Genomic DNA, 23,138 nt, shown 5'->3' with positions numbered 1-23,138 from the left:
ACCCTGCGCTCTAGCTACCCCGGTGCTGATCCGGCCGGATGAGGCCTGTGGCCCTACTCAGGCCGGTTTCTGCTTCCCTAACTAATGCAGTCTGAAGTCCCGCGCGCAATTGGATTGGAGCAGAAGCTGTGTTCCACTCACCAGAAGTCTTAAGATCCTGTGTCTTGTTCATTTTTTTAATTACATATTTTCTTTATTTACATTTCAAATATTGTCCCATTCTCTAGTTTCCCATCCAAAAATCCCCTATCCCCTTCCCTCTTTCCCCCTGCTTCCCAACCCACCCACACCTGCTTCCTGGCCCAGGCATTCCCTTATACTGGGGCATAGAACATTCACAGGATCAAGGGCCTCTCCTCCCATTGATGACCAACTAGGCCATCCTCAGCTACATTTGCACCTGGAGCCATGAGTCTCCGTGTGTTTTCTTTGATTGGTGGTTTAGTCCCAGGGAGCTCTGGGGGTACTGGTTAGTTCATATTGTTGTTCCTCCTATAGGGCTGCAAACCCCTTCAGCTCCCTGGGTACTTTCTCTAGATCCTTCATTGGGGACCCTGTGCTCTGTCAAATGGTTGACTGTGAGCATTCACTTCTGTATTTGTCAGGCACTGACAAAACCTCTCAGGAGACAGCTCTATCAGGTTCCTGTCAGCAAGCTCTTGTTGGCATCTGCCATAGTGTCTGGGTTTGGTGGTTGTTTATAGGATGGATCCCCAGGTAGAGCAGGCTCTGGATGGTCATGCTTTCAGTCTTTGCCCTGAACTTTGTCTCTGTAACTCCTGCCTTGGGTATTTTGTTCCCTCTTCTTAAAAGGATCAACAAATTCACACTTTGTTTTTTCTACTTCTTGAGTTTCACATGTTTTGCAAATTGTATCTTGGGTATTCTGAGATTCTGGGCTAATATCCACTTATCAGTAAGTGAATATCATGTGTGTTCTTTTGTGATTGGGTTACCTCACTTAGGATGATATCCTCCAGATCCATCCATTTGTCTATGAATTTCATAAATTCATTTTTAATAGCTGAGTAGTACTCCATTGTGTAAATGTATCACATTTTCTGTATCCATCCCTCTGTTGAGGGGCATCTGGGTTCTTTCCAGCTTCTGGCTATTATAAATAAAGCTGCTATGAACATAGTGGAACATGTGTCCTTATTACAAGTTGGAGCATCTTCTGGGTATATGCCCAGGAGTGGTATTGCTGGATCTTCCAGTAGTACTATGTCTAATTTTCTGAGGAACCACCAGACTGATTTCCAGAGTGGTTGTACAAGTTTGCAATCCCACCAACAATGGAGGAGTGTTCCTCTTTCTCCACATCTTTGCCAGCATCTGCTGTCACCTGAATATTTGATCCTAGCCATTCTGACTGGTGTGAGGTGGAATCTTAGGGTTGTTTTGATTTGCATTTCCCTGATGATTAAGGATGTTGAACATTTTTTTAGGTGCTTCTCAACCATTCAGTATTCCTCAGTTGAGAGTTCTTTGTTTAGCTCTGTACCCCATTTTTAATAGGGTTATTTGGTTTTCTGGAGTCCAACTTCTTGAGTTCTTTATATATATATTGGACATTATCCCCCTATCAGATTTAGGCTTGGTAAAGATCTTTTCCCAATCTGTTGGTTGACATTTTGTCTCCTCCACTCATTCTAATATGAGCTGATGAAGTTTCTAAGACTTTCAGCAAAGCCAGCACAAACTGTGCCTTTTTACTGGCTCAGACGACTCACTGGAGGACTCTTGGTGTTTTGATGGGTTTTCAGTATTGGGAGCAGAGATGGGGAAAACACATCCCTTACACTTTGGGGGTTTTGTTGTTGTTGTTTTTGAAACAGGATTCCATGCATTCCGAGCCTGCTTACTTTCTTCCATTAAAACACTGAAGTATATTTGTTTAGGGTGTGTGTGTGTGTGTGTGTGCAAGCGCGTGCGTGCATGTGTGTATATCTACCTGTCTTCTCTAAGATGTGGGTGCCCACAGAGGCTAGAAAGTGCATCAGGTCTCCTGCACCTGGAGTTCCAGGCATTTGTGAGCTGTCCAACAGGGGTGATGGAAAATGAGCTTGGGTCCTTTGGAAGAGCAGGAAGTGTCCTTCACGGCTGAACCATCTTTCCAGCCCCAGAGGCCTCTATCTGTCCTTTGTTCATACACTCTGCTCTTCTGTTTTTTCTCTTTGCTTTGAAAATCTTTCCAAAACTGCTTTTCAGTTTCCAGCTTGCATCTTCTTTTATAATGTTCTCCACAATGCCATTCCTACTGGGATGTAGAGTTCCTGTGTGTGACCAGAACTTATTCTCTTCGTTATTAATTTGAAATCAAACATTCTCAATTTCTATGAAAATACTGGAGTGGGTGTGTCTGAACAGCTCTGGCCAGAGTGGCATCAGGATATCATACGTTTGCTCTAACCTGTGTATCCTTGTCTGCAAAGCTGAGGTAATAATACTCAAGGGGGCAACCTTGACTACCAAATGAAATATTAAAATCTTTACACGAAATAAGGTCTGCACTTGGGTAGACATTATTATTATTAAAGGTGTTTCACTTAAAATACCCAGATCAGTGCTTAGAATGGAATGACAAGACAGCGAATTGATGGGTCAACAAAGAGTCTTAAAATCTGACTTCTGAACATGGTTCTACCATATGCATCAGTCTAGTCTGGTGTTTGAATTTTGCTCATTTTATTGTAAAATTAAAAGGTTTGTCTAGAGTCTAGAGCAATGGCTCTCAATCCTGATTGCACAATGGAAGACTAAAGGAACACCAAAAATACTAGAATCACAAATATTAGTTGTAAAACTTAACGGTATTCTCTGTGATGTCCCAAACATGTTTACATTGTACTTTGTATTCATCTACACTTCTTCTCTTGCCCTGCCCGGGCCCTCTTTTCTAACTTTCAGGCACCTTTAAAAAATGTACATGCCTGAGGCCTGCCTTAAATCAATCTAGATTTTCTTAGAATTCATATTCTAAGAAAGTGAATATTTTATAGCTGTTAGACTTTTTGTTTTGTTTTTGTTTTTAATTCTGAAACAACTCCAAGCCTATGGGATGGTTGAGTATATAGAACTTAACAATTTTCTTCCTGAACCATTTAGAGAAAATTACTCACCTACTGAGCTAGTACTTTTCAATAGGATAGTTTGAATTTCCTACAAACAAGAGCATTCATGTCTACCATATCTATCTATCTATCTATCTATCTATCTATCTATCTATCTATCTATCACCTATTTATCATGGATTACACTTAGCTTCAATATTTATTTTACCTAGAAGACTATATTTCTATCCAGAGGTTTCATTTTATTTCATTCACAATACAATCACAATCTATAAGCTATACAGGTATCTAGGTTAACCTAAGAGGGTTATTTTTTTATTAAGACATAACTACATATTATCTTTGAGATATTGAACTGCCAATGAAAAATTTAATTGTGACTGAAGGGTAAAAGAAATATGATGCTATCTCTTAGAAAATTATTTGTTTTTAGGAAGAGTCTCATTACATAGCTCAGACATACATCCTGAGTATGGAATGTGACACTGGCTTAAAGAGGTTCCAAGCCTTGGCCATTGACCGTTCTTCCTAGCTTGATGTCTGGCTTGATAGCCACAGCTGTCTTATGCCTAGGACTTATAAAAATCAAATCAAATCAAATCAAATCAAATCAATCAAATCAAATCAAATCAAATCAAATCAAATCAAATTCAGGTAGCACAACACAGGAGGAGGAAAACAGAGACCTTTGATTCACCATGACACTCACAGATCTGCTTTCCAGTACATGGCACAGGAAGGCCATAGTCACCTATTTGCCACCATGCCATTCAACACCGATAGAGGGTGTCTCCCAGGGACCTGCCAAGCCACTTGGCCAGCCTGCAGCAGGAGCTACCACAATGTGTGAGTATGTGGTGGTCAGAACGGAGAGAAAGAGAAGCAGGGCAGCTTGATCACTATGAAGAGAGATGGAACCGGAGACTTGAGAGTATAGAGTAGTAGCCTGCCTAGGCTGCCACTGAAGGTCATGTCTGAGTCTATAGCTACACAGTAGTAGGGGTCAGTGTCTGTGTCCATGGCTCATATTACCACTAGACATCATGAGGATTTCTCTGGTCAGGGCAGTCATGGGAGACCATGTGGATATCCAGGGACTGCGCATAACTGGCCCTGCCCACCACTGGATGTGCTGGATGTGATGTGAGAGATGAGAGAACCGGCCCCATTGCTCACTGGAGGCAGCACTTGGGAGAGTGGCCTGTGCCTCACCCAGGCAGCACAATGGAGCTAATCCTGGTGGCAGAGGTGCAGGTGAGCCAGCACTGAGATCTTGAGTGAGGGAGAGCTGGCCTCTCATAGGCTGTAGCACTTGGGGTACTGGGCCTTGAATCCTGCCTAGGCAGCACAGTGGAGCTGGCTCTGGAGGTGTGGGTGAGGGATGAACCAGCCCTCAGAGGATGAGAGCTATAGAGGTGACCCTGCCTCCTGCCTCTGGAGCCATTGGGTGGCCTAGTCAGAGCAGTGTTAGAGAGCTCACCCTGGTGATACAGATAATGGGGAGCAGACAGGCTGGTCCCAGGTGCAGTTCCAGGGCTCTGAATTGGTCCACCCCAAAATCTGTATTATCTGAGAATGGTTGGGATGTGTGGAACGACCAGTCCTGCTGATCTAGGGCTGCAGGATCTCCATGACACAGGGCAACAACAAGATAACTGGGAGGAGTCCCAGTGAGGATCCAGTATTGATGGTGTCATAGAAACCAGAGACCTTGATCATTGAGACTAGTGATCTATGATTTGTTTTTGTTTTTGTTGTTGTTGTGTGTTTGTGTATGTTTTATTTTGGGGGGTAGGTGGCAAGGACAAAGGGCAGATATGAGGGGATGAGGAGATGAGAGGGAATGGGGCACATAATATGATACTCACAAAGAACCAATAAAATGTTTTTTAAAAATCCTCAGCAGGTTGTATTTATATATTTGTGCACATGTTATATATATATATATTACATATATATACACACATACATACATACATACATACATACATACATACATACATACGTGTAACAATAATAAAGAGTCTATCGACTTGAGAAGTAAGACCATGGGAAATGCTGAAGGAGGATATCTGGGATGTTTCCCAGTGACATAAAATTTTATTTATTAAAAAAGAACTTTGAGCCGGGCGTGGTGGCGCACACCTTTAATCCCAGCACCTGGGAGGCAGAGGCAGGCGGNTTTCTGTGTTCAAGGCCAGCCTGGTCTACAAAGTGAGTTCCAGGACAGCTATACAGAGAAACCCTGTCTCGAAAAACTGAAAAAATTTAAACAAAAACAAAAAAATAAATAAAAAAAAAGAACCTTGTATATTTAGATACTTCTAGCCATGCATTTAAACCAAGGCTGCTCTGCAAAAATAAGACAATGTTCTCTTTGAGACTCAAAAAAAGAAAATTTCTGCCAGATTTTAAAATATCCTAGGGATTATCATTTGAGAGTTTTTCCAACCCATTGAAAATGGAGGATGCAAAGAAAATAGTTCTGTTTACAATAAATTCTCTTTGGTATAAAACCAGTTAAACAGAGAATACTGCGTCACGCGTGAGAGTCTTCCCTTGGGTCCATCTATAACTGACTGCAGAGTATCATCCACAGACTCTAACAGATGCCCGACAGAGGAGTTCCAGGCCCTCACCTCCCTCTAGTCTCTTGTGTTAATGAGGACTCTTGATGCAGTTTAAGGCACACTAGTGAGAAACCCTAAATCAGGGCTTGTCCTGTGGAAGAAAAGTTTACAATGGGTATCAAGGCCAGTTGGTTAGAATTCCAGATGTGGGCCTGCACCCTGCCCCTGACCAGCATCCATTTCTGAGCTCCACAGCTGGTTCATGTAAATGTGCCATATTGCTGCCCATCTGCTCAGAGAGTGCACAGTGGCACATCTCCCTCTGACAGTGGACCATTTTATTGAATGCCATAAATATTGAAATTCATAGGCATGAAGCAGCAGATTTTTAATGTTACTTAGAGAGACATTTGAGCCACAACCTTTGGCAGAAGCACACAGCGAGAGTGCCTCAGTACACTGTGCACCATTTGGTTCAGACTCATGAACAACTTTTCCAGGGATTTCATGGCTCTCCAATCCCAGGTAAAATGGAGTAGGGACCCTGAGGGATGGTATTCAGTGTGAATGTCACCCTGCACACAATGTGCGTTGGAGGTATGGACTTTCCAGCCCCGAGCTGTGTTAAACCATATGTTAATGTTTTTATACTCAGAAAAGATTAGACTAGGGACCAATAAAGTTTCAAAACTACAAATAATCAGCTAACCATTGTGAAAGAGGAAGCATTCCTTTAACTGATTTTTTTTCCAAAAGACTCTGTAGTTTTCATTTTTGAAACTGCAGGGCTGTATTTTGTTATAGGAGGACCAGCTTATCCATATTTTATAAGCTAATATGCACGCAATTTGTACCAGAGAGTAAACATCCCCATTAATTTGAAATGAGTGGCATGTGGTCTGGCTAAGAAGTGAGAAGATTGCTTTGTGGGGCTATTCCTTGTTGGGCAAATAATCCTAAGCAAACTCCAAGACCATAACAGAAGCCAGTCAGGCTCGGGATGAGAAGTCTACAGCTAACCTGAGTAGTTTGGGGTTTTCAGCGTGAATATCTTTGTCCTTAATGAATTCTGAGGCAACGCTCTTCAGAACAACAACAACAAAAAAAATGACCCACAGGCAAAAACATGATTTGACTTTGTGTCAGCGCTTTGAAAATGCTGAAGCCAGAATCACCTTCCTAGCAGTTGTTGGGGGTTAACAGCAGAGGCAGGCTGCTTACTTAGCAGTGGGAAGTTAGGGAATCACAAGAGGATGCTCCCAAATTGGTGTTTGTTGTCACTGGAGCTGTTAACAAAATTCTGATGTGGAAACTATTAAGGGGGAAAAAGACACTTTTCTTGCCTAATTGATGTAAAGAACTGAAAATGTTAGAAATCCAAACTGAATTCCAATTACTCTCCTGGCACGTACATCTCTCAAGACTGGGAGTGTTTTCAGCTTTACTTCATTATCATTTTTTTTCCAGTGGCTGGGTGGGGAGGTGGTGGGGGGCAGGCTTTGCAATTCTTTTTTTTTTTTTAAATAACAAGTTGCGTGTTTATTAGTGCAGTTAGAACATTCCAACAATAAACTGTGTCATTGCTCAAATACTTCCCCGAGTCCCCAGTCAACACAGTTATGTAAGGTGGCAGGTTAATAAATGCGACACACTGAAATCATTTGTACCAGATTATCGTTCCTTCCAAACTCTGACAGATGCTAAGTCCAGCTGGTAAAAAAGTTTATAGGCGAGTTGGATCTGGGGTCTTCACACACTCCACAATGTTGGCTACCAATGCTTGTTTTAATGAGTCACGGATTGCCTGTTTATCTTCTGCTCCCTGCTGTTTCTGCATTTTCTCTTCCAGAACAATCCTAGAAACACATGCTGCTACAGACGCTGGAGAGATGTGTATAGACATTTGAGCCAAATTATGATAAAGAACTCTTTCTTCTCTGATATTAAAAAACGGGGGGCGAGAATTGCACATTGGTAGCAAATCGTTATCTCAGATGTTCACTGTGACATGCTCAATATGGCCTACCAGAAGAAGTTGGAGACATTTGAAACCTTAACAACTACATGAAATGACACTGTAATTGGCGGGTTTTGTTGTTCATGTTCTGGCTCAGCTAAAACTGCTCTAAACACTTTGTTTAATGATGTTACATTATGACAACACATGGCTTCTATACAGCAAGACATCATGTTTAACATGCAACTACACAGGAAAAGTCACACTGGCCAAGGCAGCAGGACCTGGAGCCACTCTTAGATGGTCCCTCGTCATTTCAGTAGTGATGCAAATGTCTCGGAAAACGTCCTGTCTCTGTGAATGCTCCCCAAATATTTCCTCGAAGCTCCGATCCTCTGGTTTAAGATGACTTCCCTGGGAAAGCTGTTGTTTTCGCTGTGTGGGTAAAGAGAAGACAGGGTTGCCAGCACTGGGATTTTAGTATTTAACTGAGACTTGATGAGGAAAAAAAGGAAATAGACAAAAATCAAAAATTATGCCTCAATCGGAGTGAAATTCAAAAACATTTTTACTGTAGTGAGCAAACACACATTCTCTTCCAAAGATTTGTTAGAAGCATATTTCTTTGTCTCACAAATTTTTGATTCAGTTTATGAATAGTTAACGTTTTCTATCTTATGTAAATGAACAATGATAAAGATGCTCAGCTCCTATCTTACACACACACACACACACACACACACACACACACACACACACACACAATGTATATTAAAAACTCGGTGGGAGAGTTGTTAAAGATCATGAGGAGGCTTGGGAATATTGTGGCATAACACCCACCGGGGATGACAGAACTTTTATTGAGATAAATGTAAGAAAAGCGGGTTGGATGAAGAAGTATAAATTCCTTTTGAGTGTTTGGGACACTCACAGAGAGAGCCTGCAAATGACCCAGAGAACCTGACTGCCTGAGCTGAGAGTTCTTGGTCAGGCTTGGGGGCCACTGTGGGAAGCAGTCTTATACCAGGGCCAATACAGGGAGCAATGCGTGCAGTCAGTGGCTTTGTTGTTGTTGTTGCTTTTTTTTTTTTTTTTAAGTGCACATGCTATTGAGAAGGAAAACTACTGGTGGGAAAGGGGAGGAGTTGGGGTGGGGTTAGATGGGGATGGATTTGATCAAAATACATTACACACATGTGTGAGTTCTCAAGCAGTAAAAACAAGATAATTCTCTGTTCAAAAGACATCAGGAAACCGTATCGCAAAATCCAGTAAGAAACAACTTGGAGGAGATGGCAGGGGAAGTCTAGACAGTGTGAGTTTTAAATGCTTTGTAACATGCTGAACCTGCCTCACAGTTTGAGAGGATTCTATGGGATATTCTTCTACATACCATCGTGCTTTACAGAGGAACCGGCCCCGTGTATTATTCCAAAGAGAATTCCTTTTTAAAAATAAGCTGGCATTTTCTTTTATTTGAAGCAATCAAGGATTCAGCACAATGTACTATTGCTCCTTTAGATGCCAGATAACAGCACCAAATTATTGTTTAAGACATAGTTGAGGGAGGGGGGATTTGGGGCCTGTAGGTACAAGATATAAACTCTCATTTAGACAATAGGCTCGGGAGATCTGTTTTACGGTATTGACTGGTAGTGACAATGCACTGTCTGAGACTAGACTTTTTTTTTAAAAAAGAATTAGTATTTTTTATTTTGTGTATTATTTAATTTTGTAATTTTAAACTGTTTAGTCATCTTTCAATTTTATTTTTATGTGAGTGTTTTGCCTGTATGTATGTCTGTGCATCACATGTGTGCCTGGTACCTGCAGAGGACAGAAGAAGCCATTGGAAGGACTGGAATTTCAGACCGTTGTGAGCCACAATATAGGTCCTGGAAACTGAACCAGGGTCCTCTGGAAGAGTGGCAATTGCTCATAACTTCTGAACCATCTCTCTAGCCACTAAGAGAATAGATTTTAGCAATTCTCACAAAATAACATAGTTTGAGACTATGTTAATTAGCTTGATTTAATGACCCCACAGTGTATTTCAAAGCATAATATTATTTTCTCTCTCTCTCTCTCTCTCTCTCTCTCTCTCTCTCTGTGTGTGTGTGTGTGTGTGTGTGTGTGTGTGTGAATTATAAAACAATAGCTCATTTGCTTACAATGTGATCTGAAATACTCGTCTATCAGGACAGTTCTATTGATCTTTCTAACCTGACTTCTCAGGTTAAGGCAAAGGATCTCCCATGCCCCCAAGCGTTTGCAGAAGCAGGTGCCTGGCTGTTCTAGCTCTCCACAGCCTCTGATTTTCTTCTTTGCATTCTCTTAGCTATAGGGATGGGGAGAGCTTCCTGAAATTGCCGCATGCATCCACTGTTTGTTCTCTCTGCTGTGCCCATGTCTTGGACAATTTCTTAATTTCAGATCCTTTATCGGAGCCATGGCCTTTGCCAGCCTTAGTGTTGTTCCTACATTGGTCTTGCTGTGGCACCCTAGGATTCCTGGTCTTTGCTTGCGATCCTCACCCGTGACTGAAACCCGGTGAGCTCAGAGTTTGTTCTTTCCAACTGACTCAGAGCCTGAAGGCTCTCTCTGGATGATAAAGAATGTCTGGGGTCTTGACACCCCTTCAGCACCCCATTTCCTTGAGCTGGTTGAGGAGTGTCCTTGGCCTATAGCAGTCGCTCCTAAGCCACTTGGACCTACAGAACTCACTCACCTGTGCCTTAAGAGTTCTACCCCATTTGTCTCCTGTTTCTACATCATCTGCCTCAAGAAAAGACATTGGAATTCACGTTTCCCCATTGACTCCCATTTCCTGTACCGTAAACTTCCCAGATAGGTTTTTAAAATATAGGTTCATTTACAATTTTCACTATATATATTATTAATTCCAAAGATACATTTAGGCATATGCTTTTATTTTATATTCTATGAATTCTGACAAATATACAAGAATGTGTGTCTACAGGTATAGGCCATTTGAAAATAAAATGCAATTTGCTGTGCCCAATGTATTCCTCCCCTTTTTCCTTTTCCCTGTTCCCTTTCCCCGACCTCCTGAAAACTATTGGTCCTTTTACTGCTACAACACATTCCTTTTTCTGCAGAATATGTGGCCTTTTCAGGCCAGCTTTTGTTCAGTTATCATCATGTGTTCAGTGTCTGTCCATGTCTGCTTCTGCTTTGACAGCTCATGTATTTTTATGGCTGAGTAACATTCCATTGTACTGATATATCACAGTTTATCTTGGTTTTGTCAATATTCAAAAAGCAATGCCCCTAAAACATGCACACATGGCTCATAGCATAGTAAAACTCATGAGAATGAAGAAAACCAGATAGATTTTTAGCTTGCTTCTTACAACTTTCAAATATCAATAATATGAGAAAGTTTGATATTAATTATATGGTAAATATTGAAATGTAGGAAAGTTGAATGTAAACGAACTCGTCTACACTTTACTACTGACATTAGATTTAAAGGACTTTTGTGTGCCTGGGAAAGAAGTATTCTTAGAACCTTCAACACTTTCCCAAAATCCTTTCCACAAGAAAACACTTTTTTAAAAAAAATTAGATATTTTCATTTACATTTTAAATGTTGTCCCCTTCCCTAGTTTCCCCTCCGAAAATCCCCTACCCCCTTCCTCCTTTCCCCCTGCTCCCCAACCCACCCACTTCCACTTCCTGGTCCTGGCATTCCCCTATACTGGGGCATAGAATGTTCACAGGACCAAGGGCCTCTCCTCCCACTGATGACCCACTAGGCCATCCTCTGCTACATATGCAGCTAGAGCCATGAGTCCCACCATGTGGTTTTGTTTTTTGTTTTGTTTTGGTTTGGTTGGTGGTTTAGTCCCAGGGAGCTCTGGGGGTCCTGGTTAGATCATATTGTTGTTCCTCCTATAGGACTGCAAACCCCTTCAGCTCCTTGGGTTCTTTCTCTAGCTCCTTCATTGGGAACCCTGTGCTCCATCCAGTGGCTGACTATGTGCATCCACTTCTGTATTTGTCAGGCACTGGCAAAGCCTCTCAGGAGACAGCTCTATCAGGTTCCTTTTAGCAAGCTCTTGTTGGCATCTTCCTAGTGACTGAGTTTGGTGGTTGTTTATGGGATGGATCCCCAGGTGGAACAGGCTCTGGATGGTCATGCCTTCAATCTCAGCTCTGAACTTTGTCTCTGAAACTCTTTCCATGGGTATTTTGTTTCCCCTTCTAAGAAGGATTGAAGTATCCATGCTTTGTTCTTCCTTCTTCTTGAGTTTCATGTGTTTTGAAAATTGTATCTTGGGTACGCTTTGTTCTTCCTTCTTCTTGAGTTTCATGTGTTTTGAAAATTGTATCTTGGGTATTCTGAGCTTCTGGGCTAATATCCACTTATTAGTAAGTGAATATCATGTGTGTTCTTTTATGATTGGGTTACCTCACTTAGGATGATATCCTCCAGATCCATCCATTTGCCTAGGAATTTCATAAATTCAATGTTTTTAATAGCTGAGTAGTACTCCATTGTGTAAATGTACCACATTTTCTGTATCCATCCCTCTGTTGAGGGACATCTGGGTTCTTTCCAGTTTCTGGATATTATAAATAAGGCTGCTATGAACATAGAGGACCATGTGTTCTTATTATAAGTTGGAGCATCTTCTGGATATATGCCCAGGAGAGGTATTGCTGGATCCTCCGGTAGTACTATGTCCAATTTTCTGAGGAACCACCAGACTGATTTCCAGAGTGGTTGTACCAGCTTGCAATCCCACCATTAATGGATTAGTGTTCCTCTTTGTCCACATCCTCCCCAGCATCTGCTTTTATGTCCCCATCTTGCAGGGCATCCATAAGAGCACTGGCTCCCTCACTGCCTCTAAGGGGCTTCTTCCTTCCTTTGTCATCCAGATTCAACTCTGTGAAGGTAGACTAATGATCTCCTTAGAGCAATCCTTTGATTTCTGTCTTGTGTACATACACTCACACACCATTATCTTGCAGTTCCCTTGAATATACTTTCCTTTGTCATTCCCACCATCTCTTCCAAATTTAATCACTTGCCTACATGAGGCCTTTGCAACAGGGACAAGGGCCTTTAGGGTAGATATGGGTGGTATGACTCAGCAGGTACACATCTCCTGCCAAGGATGATGACCAGAGTTTAATCCCTAGAGCCCACGTGGTGGAAGAAAAGGACCAAATCCCAGAAGTTGTCCTCTGAGCAATAGGGAAAACAGCTGATGCTCTGTAGTATGTTGTGTTGTTAAACCTTGGGTTTGGTTGGGTCAGGTGTATGAAATGCATTTGACTTAGAATATCTTACAGTAACAATGTATTGGGAATGCAACAATCCACTGTGAGTCAAGGGACATCTCTATTTTTTTTTTAAGAAGAAAATCAGCTGAGACAAGAAAGTCACATACATAGCAGGACAATGGCAGAGCTAGAGTCTCCACCTAGACCTGATTTGTCATATTAATCATACTATTTCTTCTGTTCAATTTACCGTAGAAACTCTCAGTGACATGTGGGCCCCACAGCAAGGTGGGGAGTGATCTATAGCCAATCCCAAGACAGGACAGACATCCAGAACATTCACACATGCAAGCTAGGATACTATGTCCCCAGGAAGGTTCCTTCAGAGACCAGAGTTTTGAATTCAATCACTAGTAAGCGTCATTGGTTATAGATCTTTATAAGTGTCACCATCCTCGTCCTATAACACTTCCACAGTGCTAATCATTGGTTTCTGTCTTCCCATAGTATGGCTCTGTGAATATGGCCAAGATGTTCCTTTACACAAGAAAGAACGAAGTGCTGTATGATGCTATGTCACATAAGGGCCATTCTATCAACATGTGAGCAGAGCTGCTCAGTAAAGACAGAACATGATCATTTATTTCCTCTTTCTGCTTTACTGTATGGTGAATGGTGAATGTCAGACAAAAACGTTTGCCCTGGTGTCTCTGTGAGAAAGAATAAGATGTAATGAATGATAAAGACTTTAAAGTCAAGCAAACCAAGGAGCTACAGTCTGAGGTCTATGGCAACAGAACAATTTACCAGAGTCTATGCACATTAGGTTCCTCGGCCTTACATGAGAGAGAAGGAGCTAGCTCTGTAGAGTTTTGTAAAGATTAACATTAAGATAATGTGTGTGTAGCATGTCTGGCTCATTGTCACTACCACCAAGTCTTAATACGTGGTTCTTTTTAATTTTCTTTTTAAAAATTATATTTTAAATTAAAATATAATTACAGGCCAGGTAGTGGTGGTGCACACCTTTAGTCCCAGCACTCGGGAGGCAGAGGCAGATGGATTTCTGAGTTCGAGGCCAGCCTGGTCTACAAAGTGAGTTCTAGGACAGCCAGGGCTATACAGAGAAACCCTGTCTCGAAAAACCAATATATATATAATTACATCATTTTATATATATATATGTATATATATACATATATATATTTACAACATTTTCCCCTCTCTCCAGTTCCCATGCCACCTAACTTATATCCTCTAAAAATGGCAACCTCTTTTTCTTTCATCATTATTGTTACATATATTTCCCAAATTTTATTGGGCAATTTCCCAGATTTGTATTGTTACCTAATACAAAGTGGTCAGCTCTGAAGTCATATACACAAAAACAACAAAAACAGATCCAGAAGATTTTATTTATGTATTTGTGTACACACGCACACGCACTCACACACACACACACAGCATGATTCATGCAATCTACACAGATCTCAGCTCAACTGCTACCAGTTCCAATGAGACCCACTCTCTTACTAACCTCCCCCCGATTCGGAAATGGAAGCATATGCTTAAGGTGGTGGAGTGGGAATGCGAAACTATGGAGCTTAGATATCACAACTTCTCTTTTAATCACAAATGATAACAAGACAATCTGCTGTCAATCACTCCCCTCTTAAGCAAGGGTGGGTCTTCATCACCTCTCTCTTTAGTAGCAAAATTATCCATTTCTGTGGATTGCTTGTTTGAGGGACATGTTGGGTATACGGATCATCAAAAGAAAACTTAAGACAGTTAAGACCTCTGACATAAATGTGGATATGATAGTGAACCATCTTGTTGATAAATAGATGGAAGGCAACAACTTAGTCATTGCTTCTTCTGTGTTGAATATTTCTCTAGTTTCTTTTGTCCTATCAAAAACCCCAGCATCTGGTTTCTACAAGAGGATCCACGTGGTTTTCATTGTCATTAGTTCCAGAAGAGCACTGGTTATAAAAACACCATGCTACTTGGCAATAAATAATGAATTGTCAAAAAAAAATTATAAACATTTTCACAGTTTCAAAACATCCATTTCTATCCTTGATCTAATGTGTTGGGGTTTAAAATTAGAGAACAAAGGGGAAACATTTTCAACAATCTTGCAATTAATAAAGACAATTTCACAGTTTTCTTTTTGCTTTGGCTTGGAGAAATGTCAAAACCACTATCATGTTATGCCCATCAGCTTCAAAGGATAATACGTGTCATCCAATGTTTAACTAACATTTCTAGAGGATTCATTATTCTTACTGTGTGTTTGGCTGAGAGAAATGTGTTCTAAATACTACATAGTGTTAACCTAGGAGCTGTTTTTGTTTGTGTGTAATTAACAACTTCTCTTATAGAAAAATGAATCTTATATTGGGGACTACCAATGGCTGTGTTCTTTTCTTTTCTTTTCTTTTCTTTTCTTTTCTTTTCTTTTCTTTTCTTTTCTTTTCTTTTCTTTTCTTTTCTTTTCTTTTCGCTGTTCAGCAGTATGCTAACAACAGGAAGAAAACATACATTCAAAATATTGTAAGCTTCAGAACTTGGTAAGAGAGTAAGTTTAGCTTCTGACCATGAAATCTGATTCTGTGGCTGCCTTTTTTAATGGCATCTCTTGAGGTCAGTGGCTTTGAATTCTCCCAATTGTATGGGGTCACTCTGGCAGCATTGACCAAGTAGAAAATATTCAGGCAGAAAGCACAATGGTCGAAGTCATCCTCCGAGTGTCCTAGTCTCTATATCGTGCAATTGACTCCATGGCTCCCCACCAGGATGTCACTGTTTGACCAGTTTGCTTTAAAACAGCTTAATTAGCTGAAAGAAAAGCTATGTCTGAGCATGTTTGTGAGAAAAACATAAAAAGCCCTTTCCTTTCAGACAGCTCATGCTCTGACTTGTCGGAAAAGTTTGCTCCTGAAACAAGACAGCATTCCTTTCATACACAGTCAGGTCCTTGACAACAAATTCCTCTGGGATTGGGAACTAACTGGTTTGCAGCCATCTCCATGTAGACAATTTGGTTCATGTTTTATAGATTAGAGTCTATGTTTTTTTTTAAACCTGTTTGTCCAAGACAAACAGACAAAGAGCCGTTATCATGTTGGTGGGCATAATAGAACCCTGCATGGAAAATCTTAACCTATGTTCTACAGGCAAGCCAATGAACTATTAACAAAAAGGGCTATTTTTTCCCCATGGCAGTTTAGAAAGCTTTGTAGATTTGCCCCTTCCTTATGTAGATCAAGAGAGTCTCCCCGATTTAAACAATATTCACAAATACTTCTGTAATGATTAATCTTGACCATCAACTTGTTGAAATTTAGAATCATCCAAGGGACCAAACCTGTAGGTGTGCCAAAGAGGAGTAATTAAGGGGTGTGAGATCACCATCCCACGGGCTAGTTAGGGTCCCTGGCTGAATGAGAGGGAGAAAGCAAATGGGATGACATCACTCTTTCTTCTTTGGTTCTTGACGACAGAAACCAGGTGATCAACCTCTTCACGATTCCTTTGCTGTACCTTCTCTATCATGACCAATCTCATTCTCTGAACCATGAGCCAAAACAAACCCCTGATTTCTCAAGTCTCTTGTTTGTTTGTTTGTCAAACATTGGGCTACATTAACGACAAAAGTAACTAATATGGAAAACTGGTAACAAGAATGGAGTTATTTCTGTGTTAAACCTTATCATGGGATTAGAGACCCTGGAGACAATTCATGGTACGAATTTGTATCTGTAAGTAAAACAATACCCATAATGTAAGCAGAGCTTAATGGGTCATTCTGGTGGGAGTGTGGAAGTTTTAATGCCAATAGAAGGAAGCCAGTGAACACTGTATTCATGCGATCTAAGAAGGGAGCAAGAACTCTTTGAGTGGCTGGGCTTGAGGTTATTCATATTATGACAAAAAGATCTAGCTGTTTTCTTCTCGTATCCTGAATACTTGAGGCTAGGATGGATCCAAAGACTCTACACTAAGTTTTTCTGCAGAAGAAATTCAAGCTGAGGTATAGTTATTGCCTTTCTACAATGAGAGAGAATGGAAAGTTAACGTGAAATCTAGTAAGAGTAAGTTTTAAGCTTCATATGAAGCAGGAGAAAGCAGCTGCAACGGTCAAAGCGATTAGAACAATCACTCACTCTTTGTGGCAGGAACCTCCAGCAACGTATGAAAATGGAATTATTTGAAAGGAGAGAGCTTGAAATGAGAAGGTTGGGCAAGGGTTCCTGACTTAAAAACAGTGAGTAGAAAGCGGTATCCCAGGCTTAGCTGCCAAGACATACAGAAGTCACTACAGCTATGGCTGAAGGGGATGATGCTACATTTTAAGCTGGGAGGCCTGTATATGGTACCTGCTTTTGTAGACCTGGAAAATTTAAGAGTTATGAATTCATGGAGGCTTGCCCCCATGTTCCAGGAAGCTGATGGTGCCAGTGTGTAGCAGGTTGGCACTGAAAGACTTTCATTGCATGGAGCCATGAAAGTAAAGTCTAAATCGCAATGAAGACAGCAAGATATTGGAGATGCTAGGAGTGTGGGGTTTATACCCAAGTAAGCTGCAGGCACAGAGTGGAACTACCTATGAGAGAGACTACATCTGATACAGACAGAAGAGCTGGAGGGGTAGCACCACTCGAGTGATTCCATGATGAGCCCCAGATGTGGAACATGGAATTGTGAGGCTCTGTGTTGGCCATGGAAGGTTTCAGTCCTGCTTTGATCTAACGTTTCCTTGCCGTACCTCCATTCTTCCGTTTTAGCATGAGACTGTTTATGCTATGCTGTTGTGTGTTGGAGGTATGAAAAGAATTTGTTTAGAAAAATATTTCACAGGGACTCACAGTTTGCCTTGAATCTATGGAGAAACTTTGTGCTTTTGATTTGATTTTGGGAGTACATTTTATTTATTCTGTGGTAATTTCATACATATACAAAGTGTATTTTGGTTATACCTATCCCCAAATCCCCTCTTCTAGTTCATCTCAGACCACCACCATGCTGCCCTACTCCCGACACCATGTCCTCTCTCTATTTTAAAAACTGACCCACCGAGTCCAGTCAGTGCTGCCTATGCTTGTTTGAGTGCAGAGCCATTTCCTGGAGCATGAGCAACCTACCCTGGTCACATCTCAGAAGAAAACCCACTCTCTCCCCCCACTTCCATAGTCTTCAGTAATAATAAGTTCCCAGTTATGACTGGATTTTATGTGTCTCTTCCTTAATCCATTTGTCTGACTTGAGCATACACAGGTCATCTTCATGTAACTGTAGCTGCTGTGGCTTCATGAGTTTAGTGGCCCCACCACCTCCAGAAAACATTTTACCCCCACTGGAATCTAGACAAACTTTGGCTTTTACAATCTTTCTGCCTCTTCTTTCATGACATTCCCTGACTCTCAAGGGGAGTGGGTGTGGTATAGATATTCCATTTAGAGCTGATAACTCAGCATTTATTTATTCTCTGTATTTTGTTCAACTGTGAGTCTCTGTATTAATGGCCACCCTCTGCGACAAGAGCTGCTGCGCCGGCCTAGGGGTATGGAGATCAGTATTTAGAAATCAGGTTGGCAATATGTTCATTTAGCAAAATAATAGCATTAGCGTCTCTCCTTGGGGCTTTGACCACTCTGGCCACTGGCGATTAGCCAGATTTACAGTGGGACTTTTCAAAACAATGCCAGAACTATTAAGAGCCTGAGGAGTCTCACATAGGAGCTAAATGCATTTTGAATTATGAGATGCCCTTGATTCTCTGAGGACCAGTGGTTGATGCTCTGATTGAAGGGTGACGTGCTTGGGTGACACACTGAGAAAGGAGGACTTCGGTCAGCTTTGATCCTCAGCATCACAGGGTTAGAATCGTTGGCGACAAATGTCTAAGCATTCCTGTGGAAGATTTTTCCAAAGAGGTGTCGCTGAGGAGGGGAAGACTCACCTTGGTCGTGGGAGGCAGCAGCTTCGTAGGCTTTGCAGACTGAAGAAAAGGGACAAAGCAAATAGCTCATGACCTCTTCCCTCCCTCTCTCCCTCCCTCCCTCCCTCCCTCCCCTAAATGCTGAGATAGCTGGATTAGTTACTTTACACTCCTACTATACCATCTTTGCCAAGTTTTCTTTTATTTAAAATAGATTTTAGTCATCCAATGTATACTGATTATGGCTTCCCCCAACTCCTCCCAGATCCTCTCCTCTTCCCCTGCCATGCAAATCTCTCTCTCTCTCTCTCTCTCTCTCTCTCTCTCCTCTCACATTAGAAAACAAAATTTGAAAAAAAATAGTAAAATAAGATAAAATAAAAAAACTGGAATAGAATAAAATAAATAAACAGGAGAAACACATAGATACAGAGACACACTTTCACACAAAAATCCCAAATGAACACAAAATCAAAAAATAATGTATATTCAAAAGACCTATAAGGTATTTTTTTTTTTGGTTGGTTGGTTGGTTTTGTTTAAGTCCTGAAAAGTGATGCAAAGAACTTCCAAAACTGTCACTGAGCTTGCTCATGTGGGGAATCTACCACTGGGTACATGATCTGCCCATGAGTTGCTTTTTACCAGATATTTTGTCACAGCAACAAGAAATAACCTCAAACAATTGACCCTTGCAATATGGCTTGGGTTATCCTCTAATTCCTCCTGTAGTCTCATGTATCAATAAAAATTGTGCAGTGACAGGATCAATGCTTAGTCAGCTCTGGTATCTTTATTAAACTTTGAAGTTACAAGCACCAAACTCTAATCAAAGTACAATTTAAAAATTGTCCTGAGCTCTCTAATTGCTACATTGGTGTCAAGAGCAGTCTGTGCAAGTGTGCTTTGTCTGATTGCCTCAAGAGAATCTAAACCGTGGTCCGCAAACCCCTAAAAATGATGACATTTTTCTAAAGTAACATTGGCTTTTTAAACTATGACTTCATCTCCATTCTTTTTTTAATGAAGAGAGGGGGACTAAATTAGGGGAGAAGTCTATAATTAGCAATATAAATCTTCCACTGATTTCAGGAGGTCACCAGATGAACCGATGCAGACTTTAGACACATCTGCTCTGTTGGCAACCACTGCTTTGTCCAAGGCTGCTCATTGGCTCTGAATAATCATATGCAAGGCCTTCTGGAAGCGATTTGTTCCTCCCCAGGCTGAAGCTGGGCAAAGCCAGAATGACATTTTAGTGCTCAACTCCAAGCAAGGACACCAGGCGCTGTGCTGCCTGCCACCTTCTACAGGGCAATATGCTGGGTGGATCCAGGGAGCATGCAGAATGCCCGCTGAGTGGGCAGTTAGCCAAATCCTTGACAGACCCAAAGGAATTTCTTGGGGCTCATGGAAGGCTGGTAGGCAGCTGACTGGTAGGAGCTGGTATGTTTTGGTGGAGAGGTTACTGTCCCCAAGGTGGCATCTTTGGTACCAACTTTAAAGGTGATATGCATTGAATCGACTGAGGGATAATATCCCATCCTCTTGAAATAAGTGCATTCTGGGATTCTGGTCCACATTCTGACCCGTGTAAGCAACACTAAGAATGGGAAACTAGTTGAACTTTAACTCATGTGCTATTGTGTTGTCAGGCAAGAAGCCACAGCTATATGCCTTGGACCGAGCTGACCGTGCACTAATAACAGACACAAAAATGCCTTATTGTTGCTGCTCTTACTGTCCTATGAATGATGGCAATTTTAAACTGCTGGCGTTCCTCGTGGCTAATGATGTGATTCTCTTCCAGGGTTCCAAGCTGAGTTTAGACCCTTTGTCTGCAAGTTCTGGACTGGGAACTGGAATAACAGAAAACGGTGCGGCAAAATCTGTCCACATATCTAATACACAAAGGAATGAAGCCTGTGAGTCTCTGTAACAGTAGAGCGTGAGGAGGTAGACTGTAATTCAACTGAAGTATTCTCCACAATTTTATTTTTTGTATTCTCGTATATTTCTTTTTCATTAACTAATAAGAGTTTCATTTTTTTTTTTGTTTGTTTGTTTGTTTTCTAGTCAGGTACATCAGCAGCCTCACTGAGTTATAGACATAGAAGACATGAGTGCGCACATCCGGGAATGATCCCTCATCACTTTGATGTATCGGAACGTGAACAAAGCCATTGATTCCAAGTGCATTTTGTGCTATGTATAGTTTTATGTCATCTTGCTTTTAAAGATGCATGTGCCTGTTTTATGGAGCTGCTCGGTCTGAACTGACCGCTTAGTACATTGATGCGGCTCTGAGGGCAGAGCAGGCTAGGGTCACACTTGAGAGCACACTCCATTTGGGAAACAAGGTGGGGGGTGCCGGGGGGCTGGGAAAGCATGGAGCCTTCACAGCGATGGGGGCCCCCGAGCAGGCTGATCCCTGGCTGAGCATCCATTGAGAGAAGCCCGTGGAGCCTTTGTAACTTGACATCATTCAAGAAGCAAAGAAAAGAAAGAGAATAAAAAAGATCTACTATTTTTGAAAGCTCCCCTCATATTTTACTATTTTATTTAACTCCATATTCATCTACTTTTACTTCCATCTTCTTCCTAATCAATGAGCTGGATAATGAAAGATGAATGATGCATGTTTCTAATGCCCATAGAGCAATATCCTTTAAGATCAAGATAAACATTTTCCTAAGAATCTATTTAGGCTGATGTTTTGGAGTCTTTTGCATACGAGAGAAAATGTCTTTTGAATTGAATATTTATTAATAGGTTATTATTCAGACAATTGCATTAAATGTTTCTGTTTCTAAAGCTCATATAATACTTGTTTATATTAAATATTCCTCATGTTGTAGCCCAAACTCTGGTTACAATATGAGCCCAAACGGCCTTTAACTTTTTTCTCAAATAATTTATAAATTCTCTGTTCTGCTTGAAAAGAGGTTCTCCCTTTAGTGTCCTGACTCTATTTCTTGAGATCATTACATAAGAAAATTACAGGCATTAAGAAAATTTGAGTGGAACTGGAAGGAGAAAGAGAAATGGGCAGAATCATTTTAACTGGTGTGAAATTAAAAAATAATAAAATTTATATATTATTTTATGAATGTGACTTCATATGGGGAGAGCTGTTTAACGTCACCAAAACCTCAAGTAGATAAATCTTTAATAGGTTTCATACACGTGTATAAATAGTTAAATGGAGTAAATAAATAGAATAAATAAATAAAATAGAAGCTTCTAAATAAATAAAAGCTATCCCTTCGCTGTCTCTTCTTCTTCCTCTGTACTCTCCTCCAGGTATTTAGAAGTTCCTTGTCTATATTTTTGTTCTTTCTCCCGCCCTCTAAATTATGCATAAAATGAAAAATCAATCTTTTTTACTTTGACATATTTTTGCCAAACATGACAATCTCTAGTTCTGTATACTTTTGATGATGACAGACATAGCTGAACAAAACTTCATGGTGTATATAGCCTATATTTTTTCTTTTCCAATTTGCCCATTGATAGATACCTAAGTTGACTCTATAACTTGGCTTTGGTGACTAAATCAGCAATAAACATGGATTTTAGGCATTTGTGATTTGTAATAAGATGACTTTAATTCTTTTGAGCAAAGCCAAGAAGTGATACAAAAATATCTGATGATTCGATCTTGACCCAAGAACTTAACTGCGTAAAGAAACTGTAAGATAATTGACTGTTTACTTTTAAAAGTATTTTAAAATTCAAAAGTATTTTAAAAGATAGTTTCAACTGGTTGTTAATCTTGTTAGATTATGTAACTAGAATAGTTACAATCAATGTAACTATTAATGAATATGTGCTTATGCTTTTAAACAGGTATAATAATAATAATTTTAAAATAATGTGTAGAGGTCTATTATATAGAATATTTTAGTTGTGTACCAAAGATCCCTTTTGCACATTTATTTATTTATCATTTATTGATTTAATCTGAGCTTCAATAAAGGGAGTCATACTCCCTTTAGGGGAGCTGGGTTGTGACACAGTCTGACTATGTAAGCTGGCAGGTCAACCTTGAATTCATGATCTCCTGCCTCAGCCTGGTCTTGAAACTTAAATGTGTACAGCCATGCCTGTCTAGATTCCTATTCTGTCTCTGTTGCTAGTTTTATTACAAACTGGCTTCCTCTTAAACTTCTGATAAAGACAAACATTGTGGGGTAGGCATTTAAGCCTTTCTTCTCTGAGCAGAGAATAGACACCAGTCATGTGGGCCAGGTTAGCTAAACAATTGGGAAACATTTGGGACAACCGGACTGTGAAAGTATGTTCAATGGTAGAACCTGGGAGGCTTCGTGGTA

Source organism: Mus caroli, chromosome 10 (genome assembly GCF_900094665.2).
Source record: "Mus caroli chromosome 10, CAROLI_EIJ_v1.1, whole genome shotgun sequence".
NCBI classification, from domain to species: domain Eukaryota; kingdom Metazoa; phylum Chordata; class Mammalia; order Rodentia; family Muridae; genus Mus; species Mus caroli.
Note: the sequence above shows the minus strand (reverse complement) of the source record.